Here is a 26,593-nt window from a genome sequence, read left to right on the forward strand (position 1 = left end):
AATAGTTTGCAATTATGCCCAAAATAAACCCCAGCTCTGTGTGTGTGTCTGTGTGTGTGGCTCTGTGTCTGTGTGTGTGGCTCTGTCTGTGTGTGTGTGGTTCTATCTGTGTGCGTGGTTCTGTCTGTGTGTGTGTGGTTCTGTCTGTGTGTGTGGTTCTGTCTGTGTGTGGGTGCATGTGGCTCTGTGTGTTGCTCTGTGTGGGTGCAAATGCAATAGGTCTCGCATTTGCGAGAGATTAAGCTATTAGCATTGTAAATGACAATGCCATTTATTTAACGATTAAGCTATTGGCAATGTAAATGACAATGCAATTTATTTATGATTTTTTTTAAAAAAATGTCATGAGCAATGCCAATAGTCTAGCTTTAATAATGCCGAGACCATTGCATTGTAAATGCTTGTATAGTGGATGTGGGCAGGAAGACTAGAGCACTGACCCTGGTGAAAGGAGTGCCCGCTCTTACAGACGGGCACCGCGTGTTGGCGAGAATTACAAATAAAATGTAAACAGAGCACACAAAGCAGTTTAAAATGTGGAAAAGTTAAAACATCCAATACGATGAAAATAAAATGCAGGAAAAAGTGCAATAGCAGCAAAACAGTCTCACACTCAATCCGAGGCTCAGAGCCCCTCGTAACACGCGCTGCACGTTCGCGCCAGCGAGGTTTTTAAAGTGGATGTGGGCGGGAAGACTAGAGCACTGACCCTGGTGAAAGGCAGGCCCTCACTTACAGACAGGCACCACGGGTCGGCGAAAATTACAAATAAAATGTAAACAGAGCACACAAAGCTGTTTAAAATGTGGAAAAGTTAAAACATCCAATTAGATGAAAATAAAATGCAGGAAAAAGTGCATTAGCAGCAAAACCGTTTCGCCAGATTGTTCAGACGCTTCCTGAGGCACAGCCGGGAAAGCAAGGAGTTCACATGTAACTTTAGAAAATTGAATGCTAATTTTTTTTAAAAGTGCTCGTTTTTAATCGTGTATTGTACTGTGTTATTCTGTCACACTTACACTTGCCCCACGCGGTGCTTCTCTCTTCCGCACTGCCACCTCGAACCTAGGCGCCATACGTGGACCAGTCTGGGGTGACGGTCTAGTTGTTTGGAGATCCCCGCCCCCAGGTGCCGAGGTTATTTTAACTGCGCTGAGACCTCGCGCGCTAGCCAGATTGTTCAGACGCTTCCCGAGGCACAGCCGGGAAAGCAAGGAGTTCACTTGTAACTTTAGAAAATTGAATGCTAATTTTTTTAAAAAGTGCTCGTTTTTAATCGTGTATTGTACTGTGTTATTCTGTCACACTTACACTTGCCCCACGCGGTGCTTCTCTCTTCCGCACTGCCACCGCGAACCTAGGCGCCATACGTGGACCAGTCTGGGGTGATGGTCTAGTTGTTTGGAGATCCTCGCCCCCAGGTGCCGAGGTTATTTTAATCGCGCTGAGACCTCGTGCGCTAGCCAGATTGTTCAGACGCTTCCTGAGGCACAGCCGGGAAAGCAAGGAGTTCACTTGTAACTTTAGAAAATTGAATGCTAATTTTTTTTAAAAGTGCTCGTTTTTAATCGTGTATTGTACTGTGTTATTCTGTCACACTTACACTTGCCCCACGCGGTGCTTCTCTCTTCCGCACTGCCACCACGAACCTAGGCGCCATACGTGGACCAGTCTGGGGTGACGGTCTACTTGTTTGGAGATCCCCGCCCCCTCCCTCCCCTATATATGGCAACCATCAGTCGTCCGCGCAGTGGGCGGGCGCAGCGGGCGCGCCGGCGGCGCGCCAAAGGCAAGCCCGTCTGCGCCCGTCATCGCCAAGTCATCGCCTCTCGCCAGGACCCCTGGTCAAGTTACACCAGACGTCCCGTTCTACGAGAGAGAGGTACTGCTATCTCTGAACTCAGGGGGGGAGAGGTGTATGAGACCGTCGATGCAGCTGGGTGAAACTTGTTTGGACTGCACCGTTTGCCAGTTCAGAGCCCCCGCCCCTGGTCGAGTGAGACAGGACAGAAAATCAGAAATTCTGGCATCGATATCGGTCTTCCAGCTAAATGTTAGATCACTTGTTAAACACTATCTAGAAGTACAGACGCTCATTATTGAGGAATCCCCAGATGTGTTCTTCATATGCGAAACGTGGCTACGAGACAACGATATGACAGGGATAATTAATCTTACTCTTCCGGCAGGTTACTTAATGAAGGCACTAAACAGGGATACTAGAGGCGGTGGTATTGTGGTAATCTACAAAGCTCAGTACCCCTGCTCCTTCATTAAGGAAGAGATATGTGGAGGGGAATGTGCTCGTTTTAAGATTACTATCAATGCACATTTTACACTCTCAGGACTATATATCTACCGTCCACCAGGGCCTGCCTCTAAGTTCATTGAAGCTCTGTTAGACACAGCCAACTCGCTCGTGGTGAGGTCTGCCAATTTTACAATTCTTGGGGACCTGAACCTGCACTTTAATCTGGCCCACGACCCAACTATTGACAGTCCACTGGCAGACCTAGCGGCCTTACAGCTGGACCCGCTGGTTAGAGGGGCTACGCACCTAGCTGGTCATACCCTAGACCCAGTGTTCTCTAACATTCCAGAAATGACCTGAGCCATTCCGAAACCTATGGGCTGGACTGATCACTCTCTGATAAGAGCCAGCTTGGAGATTTTGGCGCCTTTCAGGGTAGAGGAGGCGAAGAGGGTCCTGAAAAGACCTTGGCATAAAGGACTTCCATGCATTTCTTGGAGGGCTCTCTCTGGAAAATATGGCAGACCCGGATACGGCGTATACCGCCTTCTGTGAGTGGATTACGGAAGGCTTGGACGCCTGTATACCTATGAATTGGACAAAGGGACGTAGATCTACCTCCAATCCATGGCACGACGACACTCTAAGAGCATTGAGGAAGGAATGCAAGAGAGCCGAAGTCAAGTCATAGTCAAGTCATAAAATTTATATAGCGCACTACATACCCAGAGGGTTTCAAGGCGCTTAGGAAGGGGAGGAGGATTATTTGTCAAATATCCACGTTTTAAGCTGCTTTCTGAACGCTAGGTGATTCTGGGTGAGGCGAAGGTAAGCGGGGAGTGAGTTCCATGTTTTGGCAGCCAGGTATGAGAAGGATCTGCCTCCCATGGTGGTCTTGTTGATGCGAGGTACAGTGGCGAAGGCTTGGCTGGAAGAGCGAAGTTGGCGGGAGGGGGTGTAGAAGGACAGTCGAGAGTTGAGGCAATCTGGTCCGATGTCGTAGAGTGATTTGTGTGCGTGGGTAAGCAGACGGAAAGTAATCCTCTTATTGACGGGTAGCCAGTGGAGGTCTTTAAGGTGACCAGAGATGTGTTCATTGCGTGGGATGTCTAATATGAGTCTGGCTGAGGCGTTTTGGATTCGTTGTAGTTTCTTCTGGAGTTTAGCGGTGGTACCTGCGTAGAGGGTGTTTCCGTAGTCCAGTCGGCTCGTGACTAGAGCGTGGGTGACTGTTTTCCTTGTTTCGGAGGGGATCCAGCGAAATGTTTTTCTGAGCATGCGAAGAATGTTAAAGCAGGAAGAGGATACGGCGCTGACTTGTCTGTTCATTGAGAGTGAAGAATCCAGGATGACGCCAAGGTTCCGTGCGTGGTCTGTTGGGATGGGTGCATTTCCGAGGGCTTCCGGCCACCATGAGTCGTCCCATGCAGAGGGGGATGAACCTAAGATGAGGACTTCTGTTTTGTCTGAGTTCAGTTTCAGACGACTTTGTTTCATCCATTCGGCAACTTCTTTCATTCCTTCGTGTAGGTTAGTTTTGGCGGTGCTGGGGTCCTTGGTGAGAGATAGGATCAGTTGAGTGTCATCCGCGTAAGAGATGATGTTGAGGTTGTGTTGGCGGGCGATGGCCGCGAGGGGGCTCATGTATACGTTGAAGAGGGTGGGACTGAGTGAGGATCCTTGTGGTACGCCGCAGATGATTTCAGAGGCCTCGGACTTGAATGGCCGAACGGTCATGGAGGAGAGACTACAAGGAGGGGGACAAAGCCATTTACCTGGCTAAAATGAAGGTTTATCACAAAGCAATTTGCTCTGCTCTGGCCTCATTTTATGCTGAGGAAATACAAACCAGCTCAAACCCTACAAAATGCATCTTTAGAATTCTGCAAGAACTAAAGAACCCCAGAATTAGAGCATCTAAAATATCCTCGATACAGCACTGTGAGGAACTAGCCACTTTTTTCATCGAAAAAGTGCAAAAGATCTATAAGACCTTCCCACAGCATGTATTAGGCCCTCAAATCCCCGGTGAAGTTAGGGTGGATGGCCCCATTTTGGAAGCCATCCCTAAGATCTCTGATGATGAGCTAGGTAAGCTATGTAGGAAGGTGAAATCTGGCCCCCCAGCGGACCCGATGAGGCCGGCGCAATTTTTAGAGTCCCTGGCGCACTTCCAACAGCCGCTTGGCGACATCATTAACTTATCTTTCTCCTCTGCTAAAGTACCTTGAGCCTGGAAACAGGCTTGGGTCTCCCCCATTATTAAAAAGCACTCTCTAGATCCTTCTAAGCCAGAAAATTTTAGGCCCAGCTCTCTCCTTCCATGGGCGGCCAAGATTGCGTAAGCCCATGTGAGTGACGTGCTGTCCCGTTATCTGAACTACAATGATATCCTAGATCCGTCTCAGAACGGGTTCAGGCCGGGTCACAGCACCGAGTCTGCCTTACTTGCTACAGCTGAACATCTTAGGATGATTCTTGACGCCGGTCGGAGTGCAGCACTGATTTTATTAGACCTCAGTGCTGCCTTCGACACAGTATCTCATGACATCCTCTTGTCTCGGCTGGAAGCGATAGGGATCACGGGATCCGCCCTAGAGTGGTTTCAATCATTCCTTGAGGAGAGATCCTTTCGGGTCTCGGCGCCACCATTCATCTCTAAGCCTCACCCTATCGGTCAGGGGTCCCACAAGGCTCTGCACTCAGTCCATCTCTTTTCAATTTCTATGTGCAACCCCTGACCGCTGTAGCAAAAAAGTGGGGCCTCACGCTGGTATCGTATGCAGATGATACCCAGCTGGTCATCACCTTATCCGAAGGGCCATCTGCTTCGGCTACCAGGTTTAGAGATGGAATGACAGCTGTTGCCCAGTGGATGACGGACAACTGTTTGCAGCTCAATACCAGCAAAACTGAGGTTTTGCTGGCAGGGAAGAACACCGCCCTCTGGACTGAGCATTGGTGGCCGGCATCTCTGGGCAAAATGCCAACACCAAAGGCTCTTGTTAAGAACCTGGGAGTCTGGATGGACTCCTCACTAACTTTCCAGACCCATACTAAGAGAGTGGCAGCTACGTGCGTGGGCCTGTTGAGAGCCCTTAAACCCATCCTGAAATATTTCGAACCAACGGTACGTCAGATCATCATACAAGCCATGGTCTCCTCACGCTTGGACTATGCTAGCGTAGTTGCTCCTGGGCGCTAATAAAACTGAGATCCTGCGACTTCAAAGGGTTCAAAATATGGCCGTGAGAACCCTGATAGGGCTCCCTCGATGGTGCTCGGTCAGAGCTACAATGAAAAAACTACACTGGCTACCGATCTCATCTCGGATTCAGTTTAAAGCTCTGGTGATGGCCTTTAATATTCTTAAGACTGAGAGCCCGGCCTTACTATGCCCTCTATTGACCTGGTATGTCCCGCATGGCAGTCTGCGCTCGCTGGGTCAACATATGGCGAAGGTGCCGCGCTTCAAACTATGCCGCATGGGTGGCCGCTCTTTCCGGGTGTTGGCAGCCAAACTGTGGAATTCTCTGCCGATCCACATCCGTGGCATTGAGAACATGCTAGACTTTCAGGAGGCCATTAAAACCTTTCTGTTTCCATCACCATAGTTTTCTCCCTTGAAGTTTTCTGGCTAGCCTCTGCTTCTGTCTCTGGATCTGGTAGCGCCGGGACGCCCCTTTGCTGGGGCAGCTGTTGCGCTTAAAAAATCTCTTAACATAACATAACATAATACTCAATCCGAGGCTCAGAGCCCCTTGTAACACACAAGAGAGAGATACTTTTGTTACTTGCAGTTCATAAATTGTAATCCTTCTAATATAGCACAGTGGGCTATGAAGGACATGTGGCTTCTACACCTTGTAGCCCTCACTGTCTTATGTAACACATCCTACACATTGATTTACACAAATGCGATTTATTGTCAGTGTATAAAGTGTGCATGTGATGTAAAGTGCTCTGATGTCTGCATTGGGATGAGTAGCACTATAAAAGAAATAAAACAAAATAGTGGTATTTAAATTGTTATTTGTGTAAATACTGGGACAGACCAACACCTTGACATTCTCACACTGCATGAATATGTCTTATATATAGGGACCAAACAAAGTCAAAAGGACACCTCTTTTAGTAAGAACAAGCTGTGTACCTTTGTTTCCCCTCAATTCCTTTTAGGTGTGAGGCTCCCCATAGGTCTCAGGGAGGCTACTCCAACAACTGGACCTGATGACCTCTTAAATTCAGTCTTTGTTATGGGCCTAGCTGGACTCTGGTATGATAAGCCCCGTTGTCTGCGCGTTGCTGATTGGAACGAAAGCAGACAATGTGGAGACACTGCTGAATGTGTCCTTGTGTCTGAAATTTACACTGGGACAAATTTAGCATATTTCCTTGGGTCCCTACCTCTTGGCTGGGTGGACAGTGTCCATCATGTGAAAAGAGTGGGTAGACGCCATCTACCCGCATGTAGCCTCGACCCGTGCCCATTGGTACTCGCAAATATTTTCCCATGAGCCACAAAGTTTGGTCTGTGGTGTGGCCAAGGGCCGCATTGATGCTAGCAGAGTGGCTGTCGGGGGTTGTGTAAGGTGGGCGTATGTGAAGCAAAGCATGTTCATCAAGTGGTTGAATTACTCAATGTGACACCAGAAAATCGGGTGTCAATCCAGCTTCCCCAATTTGTGTGATCCTAGGCAATTATTTTATTTCACTTTTCCTCCTTTGTTAGGTCTCGCTTAGAGCAGCGATTGCCTGTCTCTTTGAGACATGCAGTATTCAGTATATGTGCATTAAGCTCCACCAATGTTCCACCCATCTTTACAATTAGCTTCTCTTCCTGTCCTTGGTAAATGATGGCTTTTGATTCGTCAATAGGCTTAGTAGTCTCTCCTTAGTACCGCCTTGTGTCTCCTTGTAACCCAGATCTGTGACTGGAAGTGAGTGTCTGAAAAGTTTCAGCGCTCCGTCCATCATCTCCTTGTGTTCTTTTGTAACCTCCCATGGGGACTGGCCCTCTTACTGTGGTGTTATGCAGCATGTTTTATTTACTGTCTGTGGGCACTATTTTCTTAAATAGCTTTCTCCCATTGCATGCACAACGTGCTTTCCTGCAATCTGCAACTGCTTGTTTACAATTTACTACTGACAGCCACTCCCTCCCTCTCCTTGGCTCCCTCTGCCTCCCTCCTCCTTCTTTAATCGATGCTGTCTGCTGCTAGTTTTACATTCACTCCCCCATATAGATGATTTAATTAGCACCAACGTACCTCTTTCCTGTTGCTTGTTTAAATTGCCTTGCAGAAATGCAAGTTATAAATGGAGGGTTTAGTAATGCATGAGGGCAGAGTAAGATTAAATTTGGAAAAACACTTTTTTGGCAACCCCACATTAAATGTAGTTTTCCCCACAATCACCTTTTCTTTCTTAGCAATGAGAGTTTTGCAGCCAAAGGTGAAGTGTGGCACTTTTCAAAGAACCAGGTGATTTATGAAGTGCCCTCTCTCCTCCTATGTGCTCTCTCTTCTCCTATGTCTGCAGAGACAGTTTAGCAATGCTTTAAAGACACATTGGAGCCCATTATGATGTCGGGCGGATTGCCCCCGCCAGGCTGGCGGTAGCCACTGCCAGCCTGGCGGTGGCAATCTGTCCGACATCCACATTTGTTTTCTCCCCCGCCATATTAGAACGGCGGGGGGGACCTCGGCGGACGGAAAGACCATCCGCCGCTTTTCCGCCCCTGTCGCCTTGCGGCCGGGGCGGAAAAGGAATAATATGGTGGCGGTGTCTATCAGACACCGCCAGCCATATTATGATGGGCAATTGTGGATGCCTTTCCATGGCGGCAATGTCGCCACAGAAAGGCATGCGGAGAATCCCTGCGGGGGCCCGTTGCGGGCCCCCAGGGACTCTGGGGGGTGGGGGGTGCCTATGGTACCCCCCAGCAGTTTCATGCACAGCATGGCAGTGCACAGCATGCTTTCCTGCCATTGTGGCGGGCAGTGCTAAGTGCACAGCCCGCCACAATGGTAGGAATGCGGGATGCGCCCGCCACTGTGGCAAACGCATCCTAAAGCTGCCGACGGGACCCCCGCCCTTATGGCGGGCGGTTCCTACTACCGCAAGGATGGCGGGCGGGCAAAGTCCGCCCGCCATCCTAATGAGGCCCATTGTGTCCAAAACGTGCTGTCTCTGCGGACATAGGAGGAGGGAGGCACTTTATAGGTAATCTTCGTAAAGCAACATTCAGCGTGCTTTCTGAAAAAACGTTCACCTCACAGGATTTTTTTTCTTCTAAACTAACAGGAAGGATTGCTGTTTCGCTTTTTCAGCACAAATGAAAAAGCTTTGTAAAAATGCATTCCATGTACCAACATGAAATGCATTTTCACAAAGCTGTTTAATTTTTTCTTAATAAGTCAAACAGCATAATCTTTCCTGTTAGATGTATGATTATTTTTGAAGTGCCTATTCTCCTCTTATGTCCGCAGAGACAGTTTAGCAATGCATTAAATACACATTGTGTCCAAAAAGCTTGGTCTCTGCGGATATAGGAGGAGGGAGGGCACTGTATAAATAATCTTGTTATGCTTATTATATGTGCAGTAGCAGCCCCTTGCATCTTTCATTTACTGTCAGTTAATGCAGTTTTCTGGCTTTAATGCAAAGGGAGTGTTTTTCTTTAGCACACATTTCAGTTGCTAGAAAACAAAGCTTAAGAAAATGCAAATGCAACTGGCCAGTGAAAGCCAGTCTTTTGTTATTCTTAAGTTGAGTGTATTGCAAAGTGTTCATGTTACTCAGAAGCTTTTTTATGAGTGTTCCAGGAAAGAGACAGCCCTGATAAGATAAGGATCAGCAATCAAAGGCTATGTATGTTTTCAAGAAACATGTGCTACTTTTCTGTTACTATAAGATGATACAGCATGGAATTCAAAATCATCCATTTCTTTTTCTTTTTTAACATTTACATGATAATCCCAACACTACTAGCCTATCATAAATAATATGCATATCTTCCAAGGCATTTTTTTCTTTAAAATGGGATAATGTGCGGCTTTTGTAAAAATGTTCCTTTTTTAATCTCTTTATTTTATTTTCTAAAGTGTCTACAATATAATTCAAAATCCAAGGGAACTCAAGACCTGTAAACAGGGCATATTAGACTTTAAACAATACATCTAGGTTATTTGTTATACACAAACAACTATAACCCACAGGTTTCTACAAATTACTCCTCCTTTACTGGAATAAACAAAACAAATCTGCTCACTCATGAACTATAAACAGGGCAGCTTTCTTTCTAGAAATTGTATGAATGTTAACATTGTTTTTATGAAGCCTTTGCGTGATGTTTTCGCCGTTTTTCAAGGGAAGTCTTTTTAATATGTACTCAGTCAGCACTGCTGTAGATAACAAGCATTCAGCGCCACATAAATCAAAACAATGCCACACACAATTCAGTGTCACACAATGCCACACCCCAAAAACATAATTACAATCCACATAAAACCACTCAACACCACATAATTCAACTCCACATAATTGCATGCTACTCAATACCACATACATACACTCCCCATAAATCCACTCTGACACATAGCAATCCATATAAATACACTCCACATCATGCCACATAATTCAATTCAACATATTTTCCCTCAAAACCACACTGTTTCATGCCACACTATTCAAGTCCACACAAATCCATTTCACACTACATAAATCAACACCAAAGCCCATTATTCCACTCCACAGCACAATTCCACTACACACCACATATATTAAATTTAGAATGCATAATTCAACATCATACCGGAAACTTTAACAGCACACCACATAATTAAACTCCACTATATAACAATCGACAACACAAAATACCATTCCACACAATTCCAACACAGTAAAAAACACCAAATTACTATTCACATAATACAACTGCACACCATGCCACATAATTCCACTACACAAATCCACACCACACAACAATGCCACAACTAACAAATCCAATCCAACCCACATAATTCCACTACACACCACATACATCCACTCCAGTCCATAACACATAAGTAAGATATTTACATTTACAACACCAATACCGCTAACTCTCTTTTTTTAAAACCCAAACACACAGATATGGAGCCTAGCTCCTAACTATTTGTTCTTATTCATCACAACAATGTAACACTATCCACACAGTTTGACGCCACAAAATTCAACTCCACACATTTCCAATGCACACCACATTATTCCCCTCCACAACACCATTCAACTACAACTCAGCAACACCATTACACAACACACTACATGTATACAGTCCATACCACACAAATCTAATCCACACCACACTATTCCACATCATGCCACAAACTTCAACAGTGCACCACATAATTAAACTCCACTTTATACCACTCCACAGCACAAAATACCATTCCACATAATTATACTCCATAACACAGAATCCCACTCCACATGATTCCAGTAGACTAAATACCACTTAATTACTATCCACAAAATTCCAAGCTACACCATGCCAAATAATTCCACTACACAAATGCTATCCACACCACACAATTCAACACCACACAATTCCACAACTAACTAATCCAATAAAACCCACATATTTCCACTATACACCACATACATACACTCCATAACACATAGGTAAAAGACATTGCCATTTACAATGCCAATAGCTCTAACTCAAACTAATGCGAGACCGATTGCTTTTTTTGTTAAAACATATCCCTGCAGTAGCATAAGTAAGGGTGCAGTACCTTATATGGCTAATAGAGGTCCCTTTGCAACTCCACAAAGACACCTAGTAATAGCCTGTGGTACTGCACCATTTTCTTGCTTAGTGGATTTTCTTTTATTACTCATGCTACTGCTGGGATATTTTTTTACAAAAATAAATCTAACAAAAATTATCATTTGCAACGCGAATAGCTCAAACTTTCAGTAAGGCGAGACCCTATTGGATTGCAAATGCTTGTCTTCATTATAACACATCAGAAGACCTTGAAATACATGACATCAGGTTATGTGCTGTATGAAACCTTCTCCATTGCTTAATTTAATAAACTACACTGTTGCCCATGTATAAAAGAAAACCAGGCTACCCAAAGGGTGAACATAATAACTGACGTGCCTCTTAGTTCACCATTGCCATTGTTGTCAGGGTGGGTGAAAGGATAAATGTTTTAAAATACAATTTTGAAAACTTTCACTTTTAAAAAATACTTCTCAATAATCTGATGTAGTAAGGTGAAACAGTTCTGCATGGTAATTGAAACTTTTGAATTTTGAAGAGACAGTATCATATTCCTACATGTGTGTTCCAATATGTTTCCTAAAAAATTACGGTGGGCCTTAAGTTAAGGGTGGAGGACATCCTAGTTACTTCATTTCTTTAACTACAATTAACTTGTAAATAAATGCTTGCTTGTTTATTTAAATTATTTTTAATGTTAGTGCTGAGTCGAGTAAACAGCAGCCCAGTGCTGCTGTTGACCAGGGGGCTGCATGAAAAGATCAGGTTGGCTGCAAGTGGTTCCCGGGCCATCCTTTCAGTATCACTGGTCTATATCTTTCTTACTTTACCAAAAAAGCCCCCCACCTCTGAAGTCTTGATGTATCTGGTCAGCCAGACTTAATCTCCCAGCACAGTATTTAATTTATGTATTATCCGTGATGGACACTGGGACAGCATAAGGCCAAGGAATAATTTTACTGTATCTCCAATGATTAACAGTGGTCCAATTTGTGTACCCACAACACATGTGACCCTTACATGCAATAGACATGATAAAACTGCTTGATGGCAATTGTTCTCAAATAATGGGGCAGAATTTCTCCATATGGCCCAATAAAGCTGTTGTATGCAGTCTCTGTGGTGAAGTCTTCTTCTACACTATTAAAGACACAGTAGGTACAGCACTCCCATGACTACATATTCATAATTGTTTGGTTTACTACTGGGGTACCTAAAATGCATCAATCAGTGGTGTGTATTTGTCTGACATGGATGAGTAAAAACCTGCCTAAACCTACTGGCTGAAAGAACTCCCAGTGTGCAGGTAACATGGAGATTTCTACTGGAATTGAGCATGGATGTAATTTTTGCATAGGCTTGGATTTTTTTTTAATAAAGTAGCAGATTTGGTGCAAATGACGTGAATAAAAAGGAGGGCAGGCTGAATTCTGCAGCCAATTAAATGTGATGGAACATGGTAACTTTGAAATAACACCTATGCCTCTGCTATATGATCAGTTGATGAATATTGATGTTACATTTTTATTTTCATATGTGCAAAACCAATAATGAAGTGTAAAAAAAAGAACAATCCATTTGAAAGAGTCTAATTGTAGGAAAAGTGCAACACCCCACAAACCACGCAATTCAGATGTGGATGGTGTAGGTCGGGGTGTTCAATGTAAGTTCTTAGTTCGTTGAACTAAGATGCAGGACAAAGGAGTAGCTAGAAAATGTAAATACGCCCCACCTTGAACCCAAGCTCTTATGGTACCAAGCAAGCAAAGCAATTCATCGCAACCCTCCCCAGAAGAGCTTGGTTATTTTTTCATCCAAGCATCTATCCATTCATATTTTTATCCCTCCACCCAGCCGTCGATAATCACCATTTCACCTTTACATCCTGTCACCCATTCAGTCTTTCATCCAGCATTCAGTCTGTCACCATTCTGTCCATCCACCCACCCATCCATATCCAAACCTATCCTTCTATCTTCAAACCTATCTTGAAACATATCCATCATTTCACTCAGTCATTCATTTGTTCCCTTATCCAACCTCCTTTCATCCATTCATCCATCCTTTTAGTCATCCATCCTTCCACTCATTTATCCACCCTTTCACTCAACCATCCATTCTTTCACTCCATCTATCCACCCTTTCACTCATCAATCCAACCACCCTTTCACTCAGCCATCCACCTTTTCACTCACTCACTCATCTATCCAACCTTTCATTCATGTGTTCCTCTATTCACACTTTCATTCATCCATCCACCCTCCCTTTCACTCATCTATTAATTATTTCACTCATTCATCCTTACATCCATCCTTTCAACCTTTTACCCTTTCACTCAGCCACCATCAATCCATCATCTCCTCGATCGTCCATTTACCCTTTCACTCATCCATTCATCCTTTCTCTCATCATCTATCCATCCTCCATTTCACTCATCCATCCAGTCACCCTTTCACTCATCCATCCTTCCTCCCTTTCACGTATACACCCTTACCTCCATCCTTTCACCCATTCATCCATGCATCTATCTATTCACCTTTTCACTCACCCATCCATCCAATATTTCACTCACACATCCATCCACTCACTCTTTCACTATCCATCCGTCCAGCCATCAATCTATCCTCCCTTTCACTCATTCATCCATCCATCCATCTTTTCACTTATCCATCCACCCTTTCAACCCATCCATCCATCATCCATTTACCCTTTCACGCATCGTTCCTCTTTTCACTGACCCATCCATCCTTTCTCTCATCAACCATCCACCATTTCACAGATCCATACTTCCCTCTTTCACTAATCCATGCTTGCATCTATCCATCCACCCCTTCCACACCCACCCACCATTTCACACACACATCCATTCATACATCAGCAATCCATCCATCCTTTCACTCACTCACCTTCGCACCCTTTCACATTAATTATTAGCCTTTGTTTGCCGGCAGAAGAGGCCCATCAAAAGCCCCAACCCTCTGTAGCTGCTAAAGCGGGGTATTGACGATGCCCCTGACAAGGGAGTAGTTAGAAAATGAAAACACCCCCCACTTTGATCTAAAGTTCGTGCGGCACAAAGCATACTAAGCAAGTTATTGTGACCCTCCTCAGAATAGCTTGCTTATCTCTTCCATCCAAGTCTCTATCCATTTATCCTTTCATCATTACATCCACCCGCTGATATCCACCATTTCACCTTTACTGTCATCTATTAAATTTTTTGTCATAATTCAGTCTGTGACCATCCCATCCGTCCATCTGTCCGCTCAGCCATCCCCAAACATATACATCAAGCTTCAAACCTAGCCACCCTGTCACTCAGTCATCCCTCATTTAACTTATCCATCTCCCTGTCATCCATACATCATCCATCTTTTCAATCATGCATCCATCTATCCTTTCACTCATCATCCACCCTTTCCCTTCATCCTTCTTTTCACTTCACCCATTCATCCATCCTCCCTTTCACTCATCCATCCATCCATTCTTTCAGTCAGCCAACCATCCTTTCACTCATGCATCTGCCCTTCGACCCATCCATGCATTCACTCATCGATCCATCATTTAACCTTTCCTTCTCAATCCATCCTTTCATTCATTCCTCCGTCCATCCTTTTATGCATCCATCTTTTCACTCTCCCATCCATCCACTATTTCACACATTTGCCCATCTTTTCGCTTTTTTACAAATCCATCTGTCTACCCTTTCATCTAGCGATCCATCTAGCCTTGCTTTCACTGATGCACTCTTTCACTCAGCATCCTTAAATCCATCCATCCACTCATCCATCCACCCTTATCCATCCACTATTTCACACATTTGCCCATCTTTTCGCTCTTTTACAAATCCATCTGTCTACCCTTTCATCTAGAACAAAAAGCCTGTAGGTCGAATTACGCTGAGATACTTAAACTAACACTGGACAAGTTTGCACATTAAAGATTACATCAATAATCAGAAGTCAGACTGGCTGCCAACAATTGCTGTTTGAGTCCTATCAGCCCACCCAAGTGGCGGAGCCTCATCATGTAGGACACCCAAACCTCGGTCTGTGTGCGAACCCCCTGATGTATTTTGGCTTCGCATCACTCGGCCATGGTCTGGTCACCGCAGTTGTTCTTGCAAAAGGTGGAGCTGATATGTGCAGTGCAAAAATTAAATCAAGTGAAGTGGTTAAAATGGCTGTCAAGACAAACAAAGACCTTTATTAGTGTTTGTTTAGACGTCAGATTAAAAAATAGTGAAAAGACAGTGTGACAAAATCACTGTCTAAATTGCTTGGTGGAATTCATTAGATAGGGCCAACATGTTTCTGCCAATTGGTGAAGGTTCACCGGCATTCGTCAGGGCCAAGCTCTTATGTATGCTACTGCAATAACACTATCAATCGTGCTAGAAAAAATAAATCAATATTTAGGAAATCTAACAGACCATTATCAAGAGAAAAAGAAGAGTGGTCAATCAAGACCATCCTACCACACTTTCTCAAGTGGCTCAACAGATGCAAATGTTCTTCCCTGTAATAAATCCAAAGAAAGAGAAAATAACCATGGAGATATTGCATACACGTGGTGCTCATTTAGAGAAAAACATTAAATTAAGACTAAAGTGCGCACTTGGTGAGAAGTGCTATTCTTGTGCAAAGCCAGTGATAGTTTAACTAAACTCAGCCCAGCCAATCACGAATTAGTGATGGCTACTTGAAATGTGCGCTGTATCATGTCGCCGACAGATAATCTGTGTATTGTTTCAAAAACTTAATATAACACTTACCCAACCTTGCGTGGGAAGCATGCCTCACCTCACCCGGCAACTGCTCGAAAGAATAAGGCCCCGCTCTAAACATGTAAGTAAAGACAGTTCCTTTATTAGATACCTGTCACAGGATTTGACTCTGTTACAGTTTAAAGAACCCAACAATTTACTGAACTGTCCAACGTGATCACCCCCACGGGAACTAAGATGGAGGCATTCAACGACCAGAACTAGAAATCTCCTCTAGCAAATTTTAGGTTATAGCTGCATGGTGTTAAATAGCGCAGATCTGTTTTCCATACACCAGCTGCAGGTGGTATTGCTGGTGATGAACGTGAGATTTTCCAATGTACTCATACCTAAGGGGAGATAGTACACACAATCTCTCTCCTACTGTTTGTAATAAGGTGGTAGCTCAACCCCAGGTCACAAGAATGATTCCTGCAAATTGAGGAAAAGGGGTCATTCGTATTTGGAACTCAAAACCCTTTAGCCCACATACAGTCAAGCAACAACGTGGCTAGATACAGTACAAGACTGAGATGGGGCAAATAGATGTCACCAGATCTAAGTTGGGCACTAGCTACAATCAGCTGCACTCAGCTTAATGAAGGACTTCGAAAACCATACATTCCCCTCTTACCTGTCCGTCGGTACCTCGCGGCGTGATCTCGAGCCGAAAGGGAGGCACCGACGGTCAGGCGGGGACGCGATTATATACTAATGCTGAGTACGTGATTGGGCTCAGCTGGTCGTCACGGTAGCGCGTCGGCGCATGTGCGCTGGTGTACCACTAATTGCTATGAACAGCGCATGCGCAGATGACGGAAGCTCGTCCGACGCGCATGCGCGTTGGTATCGCGCTCACCTCTGTGAACCGCGCATGCGCAACCACCAGATGTGGTTAGTCACGCATGCGCGGAACTCCGCAGCGCACAAATGTCACTACATGCATCAGTTTATCCCGCAATCCTTTGTCTAATTAACTAATTAACTAAATGCTGGCGACAAGCGCCAACCGATGTCTCAGCTCGGGAGCATTATGACTCGGGAAAATTCAGCTCTGTGCCCTGAAAGAGCGAGTGTTCTCTAATTGAAAGAGAGAAGGATTAATGGTATGACCTTACTGGGTCCAGACCCGGGTAACCATCAATGCCTACTAATTATAGCATTGTGGATTAACAAGGCTGGGACCCACATCAGCGAGAGCATGGTGCATGCATTAGGTACAGACCTGGTCCTAAACATAATCAAGCCGGGCACTGTGTGACTTGCTGTCAATAGTCAGCTGCATGATCTATCCTTACCTGTACACGAATGCATGCAGTCTCGAGCGATTTGGTCTATCAGAGCTACTAAAATGCATGAACACATGACTGCCATAATGGTAAGGATGCTGATAGAAGCATAGGGGTCAGGATTAATACCCCTCGATATCCTATGATGTCTAGCTGTCATTATGAAGCACCTTGTAGGTCAATCAACAGGGGCTCTGATTGCAGAAGACACTGTAGAAACCTCAGGTTCTACAGGCATAGGATAAGCCATAGTTATAGTTCCATGGAGTACCAGATGGCAAGTGTTGCACTCAGATCGAGACCCACGGAATGTTGTTATTGAGCCCGTTGATGTCGGACTTCAGTTTAAAAATCCACCGTTGCTCTTTGACAAAGAGAAAGTGGGATACATCAGCGTTGTGTGGCGGAATGTATGGCTGTTCCAGTACCACCCATGTTAAGTCCTCTGCTTTGTGTTTTGCTTCTAAGAAGTGATTAGTGAGGCCTGTAGATTGTTTCTTACAACGGATCGTGCTTTTATGTTCGCTGATGCGAGACTTGATCATTCTCGTTGTGTGGCCCACATACTGCTTCTTGCAGGGACAAGTGATCAAATAGATCAGTTTCTCTGAATTACAGTTCGTATGCCTTGTAAGCCGCCACGGTCTGTTAGTGCCAATGTCTATCATTAGGGTCTTCTGTGTCTGTGGACAAGCCGCACAGCTGCCACACGGGTAATGGCCTTGTACTGGGTTGGTGTTCCAGAGGGTATTCGTGGTTTGCTTCATGGCAATCCGTGGTCTGGTGTGAACCAGGCTGTCCCTGATGGATGGTCCTCTCCTGAATGCGAACAGTGGGCGTGGTATTGCTCCTGCCCCTGTATTTAAGATCTTCCAGTGTTTCAGAATGATCTTCTTTACAGCATTTGAGGATGTAGTAAAAGTTTGTACCATAGTCATCCGATCTCTGGTGGCATCTGATCTCTTATGTTGCAATAGTGCCTCTCGATTATTATTGAGGGCTCTCTTGCACGCTCGGCGTACAAGATGGTTAGGATAGTGCCGATCTCTCAAGTTGGATGACAGTTCTTGAGCATAGTGATTGTATAAACTGTTAGAGGAACAGTTTCGTCTCACCCTTAGAAATTGACCCACCGGTAGATTTTCACGCAGTGATCGCGGGTGGAAGCTCTGGAATGATAGTAGCGAGTTTCATGCCATGGGTTTCTTGAAGAGTTCACTCTGTAGGCCTCCCTCTGCTGGAACAATCTGGAGGTCAAGGTACGCCAGTTTTTCTTTGCTACTCTCCATAGTGATCTATAGTGACATCTATTTGCCCCATCTCAGTCTTGTACTGTATCTAGCCACGTTGTTGCTTGACTGTATGTGGGCTAAAGGGTTTTGAGTTCCAAATACGAATGACCCCTTTTCCTCAGTTTGCAGGAATCATTCTTGTGACCTGGGGTTGAGCTACCACCTTATTACAAACAGTAGGAGAGAGATTGTGTGTACTATCTCCCCTTAGGTATGAGTACATTGGAAAATCTCACGTTCATCACCAGCAATACCACCTGCAGCTGGTGTATGGAAAACAGATCTGCGCTATTTAACACCACGCAGCTATAACCTAAAATTTGCTAGAGGAGATTTCTAGTTCTGGTCGTTGAATGCCTCCATCTTAGTTCCCGTGGGGGTGATCACGTTGGACAGTTCAGTAAATTGTTGGGTTCTTTAAACTGTAACAGAGTCAAATCCTGTGACAGGTATCTAATAAAGGAACTGTCTTTACTTACATGTTTAGAGCGGGGCCTTATTCTTCCGAGCAGTTGCCGGGTGAGGTGAGGCATGCTTCCCACGCAAGGTTGGGTAAGTGTTATATTAAGTTTTTGAAACAATACACAGATTATCTGTCGGCGACATGATACAGCGCACATTTCAAGTAGCCATCACTAATTCGTGATTGGCTGGGCTGAGTTTAGTTAAACTATCACTGGCTTTGCACAAGAATAGCACTTCTCACCAAGTGCGCACTTTAGTCTTAATTTAATGTTTTTCTCTAAATGAGCACCACGTGTATGCAATATCTCCATGGTTATTTTCTCTTTCTTTGGATTTATTACAGGGAAGAACATTTGCATCTGTTGAGCCACTTGAGAAAGTGTGGTAGGATGGTCTTGATTGACCACTCTTCTTTTTCTCTTGATAATGGTCTGTTAGATTTCCTAAATATTGATTTATTTTTTCTAGCACGATTGATAGTGTTATTGCAGTAGCATACATAAGAGCTTGGCCCTGACGAATGCCAGTGAACCTTCACCAATTGGCAGAAACATGTTGGCCCTATCTAATGAATTCCACCAAGCAATTTAGACAGTGATTTTGTCACACTGTCTTTTCACTATTTTTTAATCTGACGTCTAAACAAACACTAATAAAGGTCTTTGTTTGTCTTGACAGCCATTTTAACCACTTCACTTGATTTAATTTTTGCACTGCACATATCAGCTCCACCTTTTGCAAGAACAACTGCGGTGACCAGACCATGGCCGAGTGATGCGAAGCCAAAATACATCAGGGTGTTCGCACACAGACCGAGGTTTGGGTGTCCTACATGATGAGGCTCCGCCACTTGGGTGGGCTGATAGGACTCAAACAGCAATTGTTGGCAGCCAGTCTGACTTCTGATTATTGATGTAATCTTTAATGTGCAAACTTGTCCAGTGTTAGTTTAAGTATCTCAGCGTAATTCGACCTACAGGCTTTTTGTTCTTGATGTAGCTACACTGGGGGTGTTCACCTGTTTGGTCGTTAAACATTCCCTCGGACCCTCCACTATGAGTTGTTGTTTTGTTGTACTGAGCAGCTTCGGCTGCGGGTCCCTTTTACCGTATTCAAGCATCACACAGCAAGAGTAGTGGTGCCACTGAGCTCACCCAATTTATTTTAGTTTTCTGTTCACCACTGTTTTCTCACCATGGAGGACTTCGGTGGCTTAGCGTTTGACGATGAGGATTTGAACACCATCCTCAGCAATAACCCTAGCATATTAGATGACCTATCTTCGACCTCTCATCCCACGACAGAGGATGACTGGGTCAAATTGCTGAATCTTAAGAAAAATCACTCACGTGTCTCTCTACACGGAGTGATTATGAATGAGTACCTACATGGCAAGTGTGCACCGTCAGGTTTGATTGTCACCACGGCACCTCGACTCTTCCTTGCTGATAAAGAGTTCCTGAAAAATTGGGCACTGATTGCATGGCGGTGTACCCGTGACTGGCTGATCTTGATAATCAAAACAGCCAAGAAAACAGCCGATGCACTACTAATAGAGATTCAAATTTTGGAGGGACAAATCAACACAGCAATCCGCCCTGTAATTTATAAGAAGAATCTCGAAGATGCCAACAAAACCAACAAGGAATATCGTGATAACATCCTACTGAACAAAATAGAGAAGTTCAAGAAAGATCTGGCACGCTTCTCTATGGAATCAGCCTATCCCTACTTGAGTGAGTCCTATGTAGCTCCTTCCACTAATTCCAAAGGCAAAAGATACGGGTCGAATTACTCGTCCTCAGGCTCAGACTCAGGCTCCAGTGACCAAGGGAATTCAAATGCAGGCCCCAACGCTGGTACGCGGGGTAGAGGTTTCCAAAGGAGACCCAACAGAGGTCGAGGTGCTCAACAGTACCCCTGTCCGGGCCAATGGTGGCCTCCAGGACCTTGGAATTACCACCAGCTACCCATGGGACCTCCACCAATGGGCCACCCTATGCCCATGTATCCACCCAACCCGCCATTTTATTATGATCAGTCTTTTTTATGGCAGGGACGGGGCAGGAACCGCGGCAAAAGAAGAGGCCAACAAACTGTGAACTGGGCCCCAGAGACCACCAGCAACAAGACAGGCCCCACAACAGGAGCTGCGACTTAGTAGTGAACCTGAGTACAAGGGTCATTACACCAACTGAAAATGCCGTCTTGAATAAAGGGTTGGGTTTTGTCCCCACGAATGAAGGAGATCTGTTCAACCTAAGGTGCGAACTCGAAAGCTTTTACAGGAAAATACGCCTGCACTTCTTTTTCAAAATATCTCGTTCAAATGCCGGGGAGGTTGACACACCTAACCAGGGTGAACAGAACACTGGCCTCAAACCCAAATCAACCTTCACACCATTGAGCCAACAAGTGCCAGCCAGTGTCCTAGCCTTCGAGCAAGCAGTGACGCATGAGGTCATGAACAACACCCAACAACGGAAGAACTTCTTTTCCAACATGTCTACCTCGGAGAAACTAGCATTGTCTACTCTAGCAAATGACAAATCTCTCACCATTAAGCCAGCCGACAAGGGCGGTGCCATAGTGCTACAAGACACCAACATTTATCATGAAGAATGTCAGAGACAACTGAATGACACCAGAGCTTATCGCCGTCTCACAGAAGATCCTACTCTAAGAATCTCGAACGACATTAAGAGTTTAGTAGAAGAAGGATCATCGGAAGGCTGGATCACTCCTCATGAAGCGAGATATCTCATTACAACGCACCCAGGGATTCCATATTTCTATTGCCTTCCCAAAATACACAAGACCCAGAGACCGCCCCCTGGACGACCTATCATTTCTGGTATAGGTTCCCTACTCGAGCCTTTGTCTACTTTCGTAGATTTCTTTTTGAAACCGATAGTCAAGGAGACACCGACATATTTACAAGACACAGGGGATGTGCTGAGACTATTAACAGATGCAGAGTTCAACGTCGAGACAGACCTATTGGTTAGCTTCGACGTTGAGTCGCTGTATACCTCCATCCCGCAACAAGAAACGTTGGATTGTATCAGAACTCTCTTAGAGGCTAGACAAATGGACACGATAACACCAGTAGCCTTTATAATGGAGTGCGCAAGGCTTGCCATGATGGAGAATTTTTTCCAGTACCAAGATGAGCTCTATCTCCAGGTCTCAGGGACCTCAATGGGGAGTGTCTTTGCACCCAGCCTAGCCAATCTCTACATGCACCAATTTGAACAAGATCATGTATTGAACCACAGTAACCCATTTATTCGTCAGGTGGTTCTGTGGAAAAGATACATTGACGACATTTTTGTTATCTGGAGAGGTTCGTCCACTGAGGTGTCGTCTTTCCACACTTGGCTGAACTCAAGGAATCAGTTCCTCAAGTTCACTATGGAGAGTAGCAAAGAAAAACTGGCGTACCTTGACCTCCAGATTGTTCCAGCAGAGGGAGGCCTACAGAGTGAACTCTTCAAGAAACCCATGGCACGAAACTCGCTACTATCATTCCAGAGCTTCCACCCGCGATCACTGCGTGAAAATCTACCGGTGGGTCAATTTCTAAGGGTGAGACGAAACTGTTCCTCTAACAGTTTATACAATCACTATGCTCAAGAACTGTCATCCAACTTGAGAGATCGGCACTATCCTAACCATCTTGTACGCCGAGCGTGCAAGAGAGCCCTCAATAATAATCGAGAGGCACTATTGCAACATAAGAGATCAGATGCCACCAGAGATCGGATGACTATGGTACAAACTTTTACTACATCCTCAAATGCTGTAAAGAAGATCATTCTGAAACACTGGAAGATCTTAACCCCTTCGACGCTGATGACGAGCTGGGCTCGTCATGAGGTAGCCTCCTCGCACGCTCATGACGAGCCCAGCTCGTCACGTAAAGTGCGCTTTTGAAAAAGTCAGCGTACGAGCGGAATTCCGCCCGCACGCATGCGGTTAAATACAGGGGCAGGAGCAATACCACGCCCACTGTTCGCATTCAGGAGAGGACCATCCATCAGGGACAGCCTGGTTCACACCAGACCACGGATTGCCATGAAGCAAACCACGAATACCCTCTGGAACACCAACCCAGTACAAGGCCATTACCCATGTGGCAGCTGTGCGGCTTGTCCACAGACACAGAAGACCCTAATGATAGACATTGGCACTAACAGACCGTGGCGGCTTACAAGGCATACGAACTGTAATTCAGAGAAACTGATCTATTTGATCACTTGTCCCTGCAAGAAGCAGTATGTGGGCCACACAACGAGAATGATCAAGTCTCGCATCAGCGAACATAAAAGCACGATCTGTTGTAAGAAACAATCTACAGGCCTCACTAATCACTTCTTAGAAGCAAAACACAAAGCAGAGGACTTAACATGGGTGGTACTGGAACAGCCATACATTCCGCCACACATCGCTGATGTATCCCACTTTCTCTTTGTCAAAGAGCAACGGTGGATTTTTAAACTGAAGTCCGACATCAACGGGCTCAATGACAACATTCCGTGGGTCTCGATCTGAGTGCAACACTTGCCATCTGGTACTCCATGGAACTATAACTTTGGCTTATCCTATGCCTGTAGAACCTGAGGTTTCTACAGTGTCTTCTGCAATCAGAGCCCCTGTTGATTGACCTACAAGGTGCTTCATAATGACAGCTAGACATCATAGGATATCGAGGGGTATTAATCCTGACCCCTATGCTTCTATCAGCATCCTTACCATTATGGCAGTCATGTGTTCATGCATTTTAGTAGCTCTGATAGACCAAATCGCTCGAGACTGCATGCATTCGTGTACAGGTAAGGATAGATCATGCAGCTGACTATTGACAGCAAGTCACACAGTGCCGGGCTTGATTATGTTTAGGACCAGGTCTGTACCTAATGCATGCACCATGCTCTCGCTGATGTAGGTCCCAGCCTTGTTAATCCACAATGCTATAATTAGTAGGCAGTGATGGTTACCCGGGTCTGGACCCAGTAAGGTCATACCATTAATCCTTCTCTCTTTCAATTAGAGAACACTCGCTCTTTCAGGGCACAGAGCTGAATTTTCCCGAGTCATGTTGCTCCCGAGCTGAGACATCGGTTGGCGCTTGTCGCCAGCATTTAGTTAATTAGTTAATTAGACAAAGGATTGCGGGATAAACTGATGCATGTAGTGACATTTGTGCGCTGCGGAGTTCCGCGCATGCGTGACTAACCACGTCTGGTGGTTGCGCATGCGCGGTTCACAGAGGTGAGCGCGATACCAACGCGCATGCGCGTCGGACGAGCTTCCGTCATCTGCGCATGCGCTGTTCATAGCAATTAGTGGTACACCAGCGCACATGCGCCGACGCGCTACCGTGACGACCAGCTGAGCCCAATCACGTACTCAGCATTCGTATATAATCGCGTCCCCGCCTGACCGTCGGTGCCTCCCTTTCGGCTCGAGATCACGCCGCGAGGTACCGACGGACAGGTAAGAGGGGAATGTATGGTTTTCGAAGTCCTTCATTAGGCTGAGTGCAGCTGATTGTAGCTAGTGCCCAACTTAGATCTGGTGACATCTATTTGCCCCATCTCAGTCTTGTACTGTATCTAGCCACATTGTTGCTTGACTGTATGTGGGCTAAAGGGTTTTGAGTTCCAAATACGAATGACCCCTTTTCCTCAGTTTGCAGGAATCATTCTTGTGACCTGGGGTTGAGCTACCACCTTATTACAAACAGTAGGAGAGAGATTGTGTGTTCTATCTCCCCTTAGGTATGAGTACATTGGAAAATCTCACGTTCATCACCAGCAATACCACCTGCAGCTGGTGTATGGAAAACAGATCTGCGCTATTTAACACCACGCAGCTATACCCTAAAATTTGCTAGAGGAGATTTCTAGTTCTGGTCGTTGAATGCCTCCATCTTAGTTCCCGTGGGGGTGATCACGTTGGACAGTTCAGTAAATTGTTGGGTTCTTTAAACTGTAACAGAGTCAAATCCTGTGACAGGTATCTAATAAAGGAACTGTCTTTACTTACATGTTTAGAGCGGGGCCTTATTCTTCCGAGCAGTTGCCGGGTGAGGTGAGGCATGCTTCCCACGCAAGGTTGGGTAAGTGTTATATTAAGTTTTTGAAACAATACACAGATTATCTGTCGGCGACATGATACAGCGCACATTTCAAGTAGCCATCACTAATTCGTGATTGGCTGGGCTGAGTTTAGTTAAACTATCACTGGCTTTGCACAAGAATAGCACTTCTCACCAAGTGCGCACTTTAGTCTTAATTTAATGTTTTTCTCTAAATGAGCACCACGTGTATGCAATATCTCCATGGTTATTTTCTCTTTCTTTGGATTTATTACAGGGAAGAACATTTGCATCTGTTGAGCCACTTGAGAAAGTGTGGTAGGATGGTCTTGATTGACCACTCTTCTTTTTCTCTTGATAATGGTCTGTTAGATTTCCTAAATATTGATTTATTTTTTCTAGCACGATTGATAGTGTTATTGCAGTAGCATACATAAGAGCTTGGCCCTGACGAATGCCGGTGAACCTTCACCAATTGGCAGAAACATGTTGGCCCTATCTAATGAATTCCACCAAGCAATTTAGACAGTGATTTTGTCACACTGTCTTTTCACTATTTTTTAATCTGACGTCTAAACAAACACTAATAAAGGTCTTTGTTTGTCTTGACAGCCATTTTAACCACTTCACTTGATTTAATTTTTGCACTGCACATATCAGCTCCACCTTTTGCAAGAACAACTGCGGTGACCAGACCATGGCCGAGTGATGCGAAGCCAAAATACATCAGGGTGTTCGCACACAGACCGAGGTTGGGGTGTCCTACATGATGAGGCTCCGCCACTTGGGTGGGCTGATAGGACTCAAACAGCAATTGTTGGCAGCCAGTCTGACTTCTGATTATTGATGTAATCTTTAATGTGCAAACTTGTCCAGTGTTAGTTTAAGTATCTCAGCGTAATTCGACCTACAGGCTTTTTGTTCTTGATGTAGCTACACTGGGGGTGTTCACCTGTTTGGTCGTTAAACATTCCCTCGGACCCTCCACTACGAGTTGTTGTTTTGTTGTACCCTTTCATCTAGCCATCCATCTAGCCTTGCTTTCACTGATGCACTCTTTCACTCAGCATCCTTAAATCCATCCACTCATCCATCCACCCTTACACTCCACCTATCGATCCATGTACCCTTTGAATCATACCTCCAGACTTTCACTCACTCATCCATCCTTTCTCTCATCGTCCACCCATTCACCATGTCACTCATCCATTTACCCTAACACTCATTCATCCACCCTCCCTCCCTTTCACTCATCCATCCTTACATCCATCATTTCACTCATTTATCCATGCATCTATCCATCCACCCTTTCACTCAACCATCCATTCATCCTTTCGCTCACTCATTCTTCCAGCCTTTCACGTTAATTATGAGCCTTTGTCTTCTGGGCTTCAGAGAAATGGTGCCCATCAAATACCCCCACCCCCTGTAGCTGTTAAAGTGGGGGGTTGACTACGCTCTGTCCAGATACTGACAGCAAGATGGAACTAGAAGGCAGTTAAACGTGAAGGTTTCTTGAGTGGTAGGTAGCGCACAGATTGTTCAACAGTTATTCTGTGACAATCTCAAGGGCTGCTCGATATATTTATATCTGAAGGTGCATTATTGTTGATTACACCACTGGAGAGCACACATGGGGCAGATTTACTAAGATT

This window comes from Lissotriton helveticus, chromosome 12 (assembly GCF_964261635.1).
Source record: "Lissotriton helveticus chromosome 12, aLisHel1.1, whole genome shotgun sequence".
Taxonomy (NCBI): domain Eukaryota; kingdom Metazoa; phylum Chordata; class Amphibia; order Caudata; family Salamandridae; genus Lissotriton; species Lissotriton helveticus.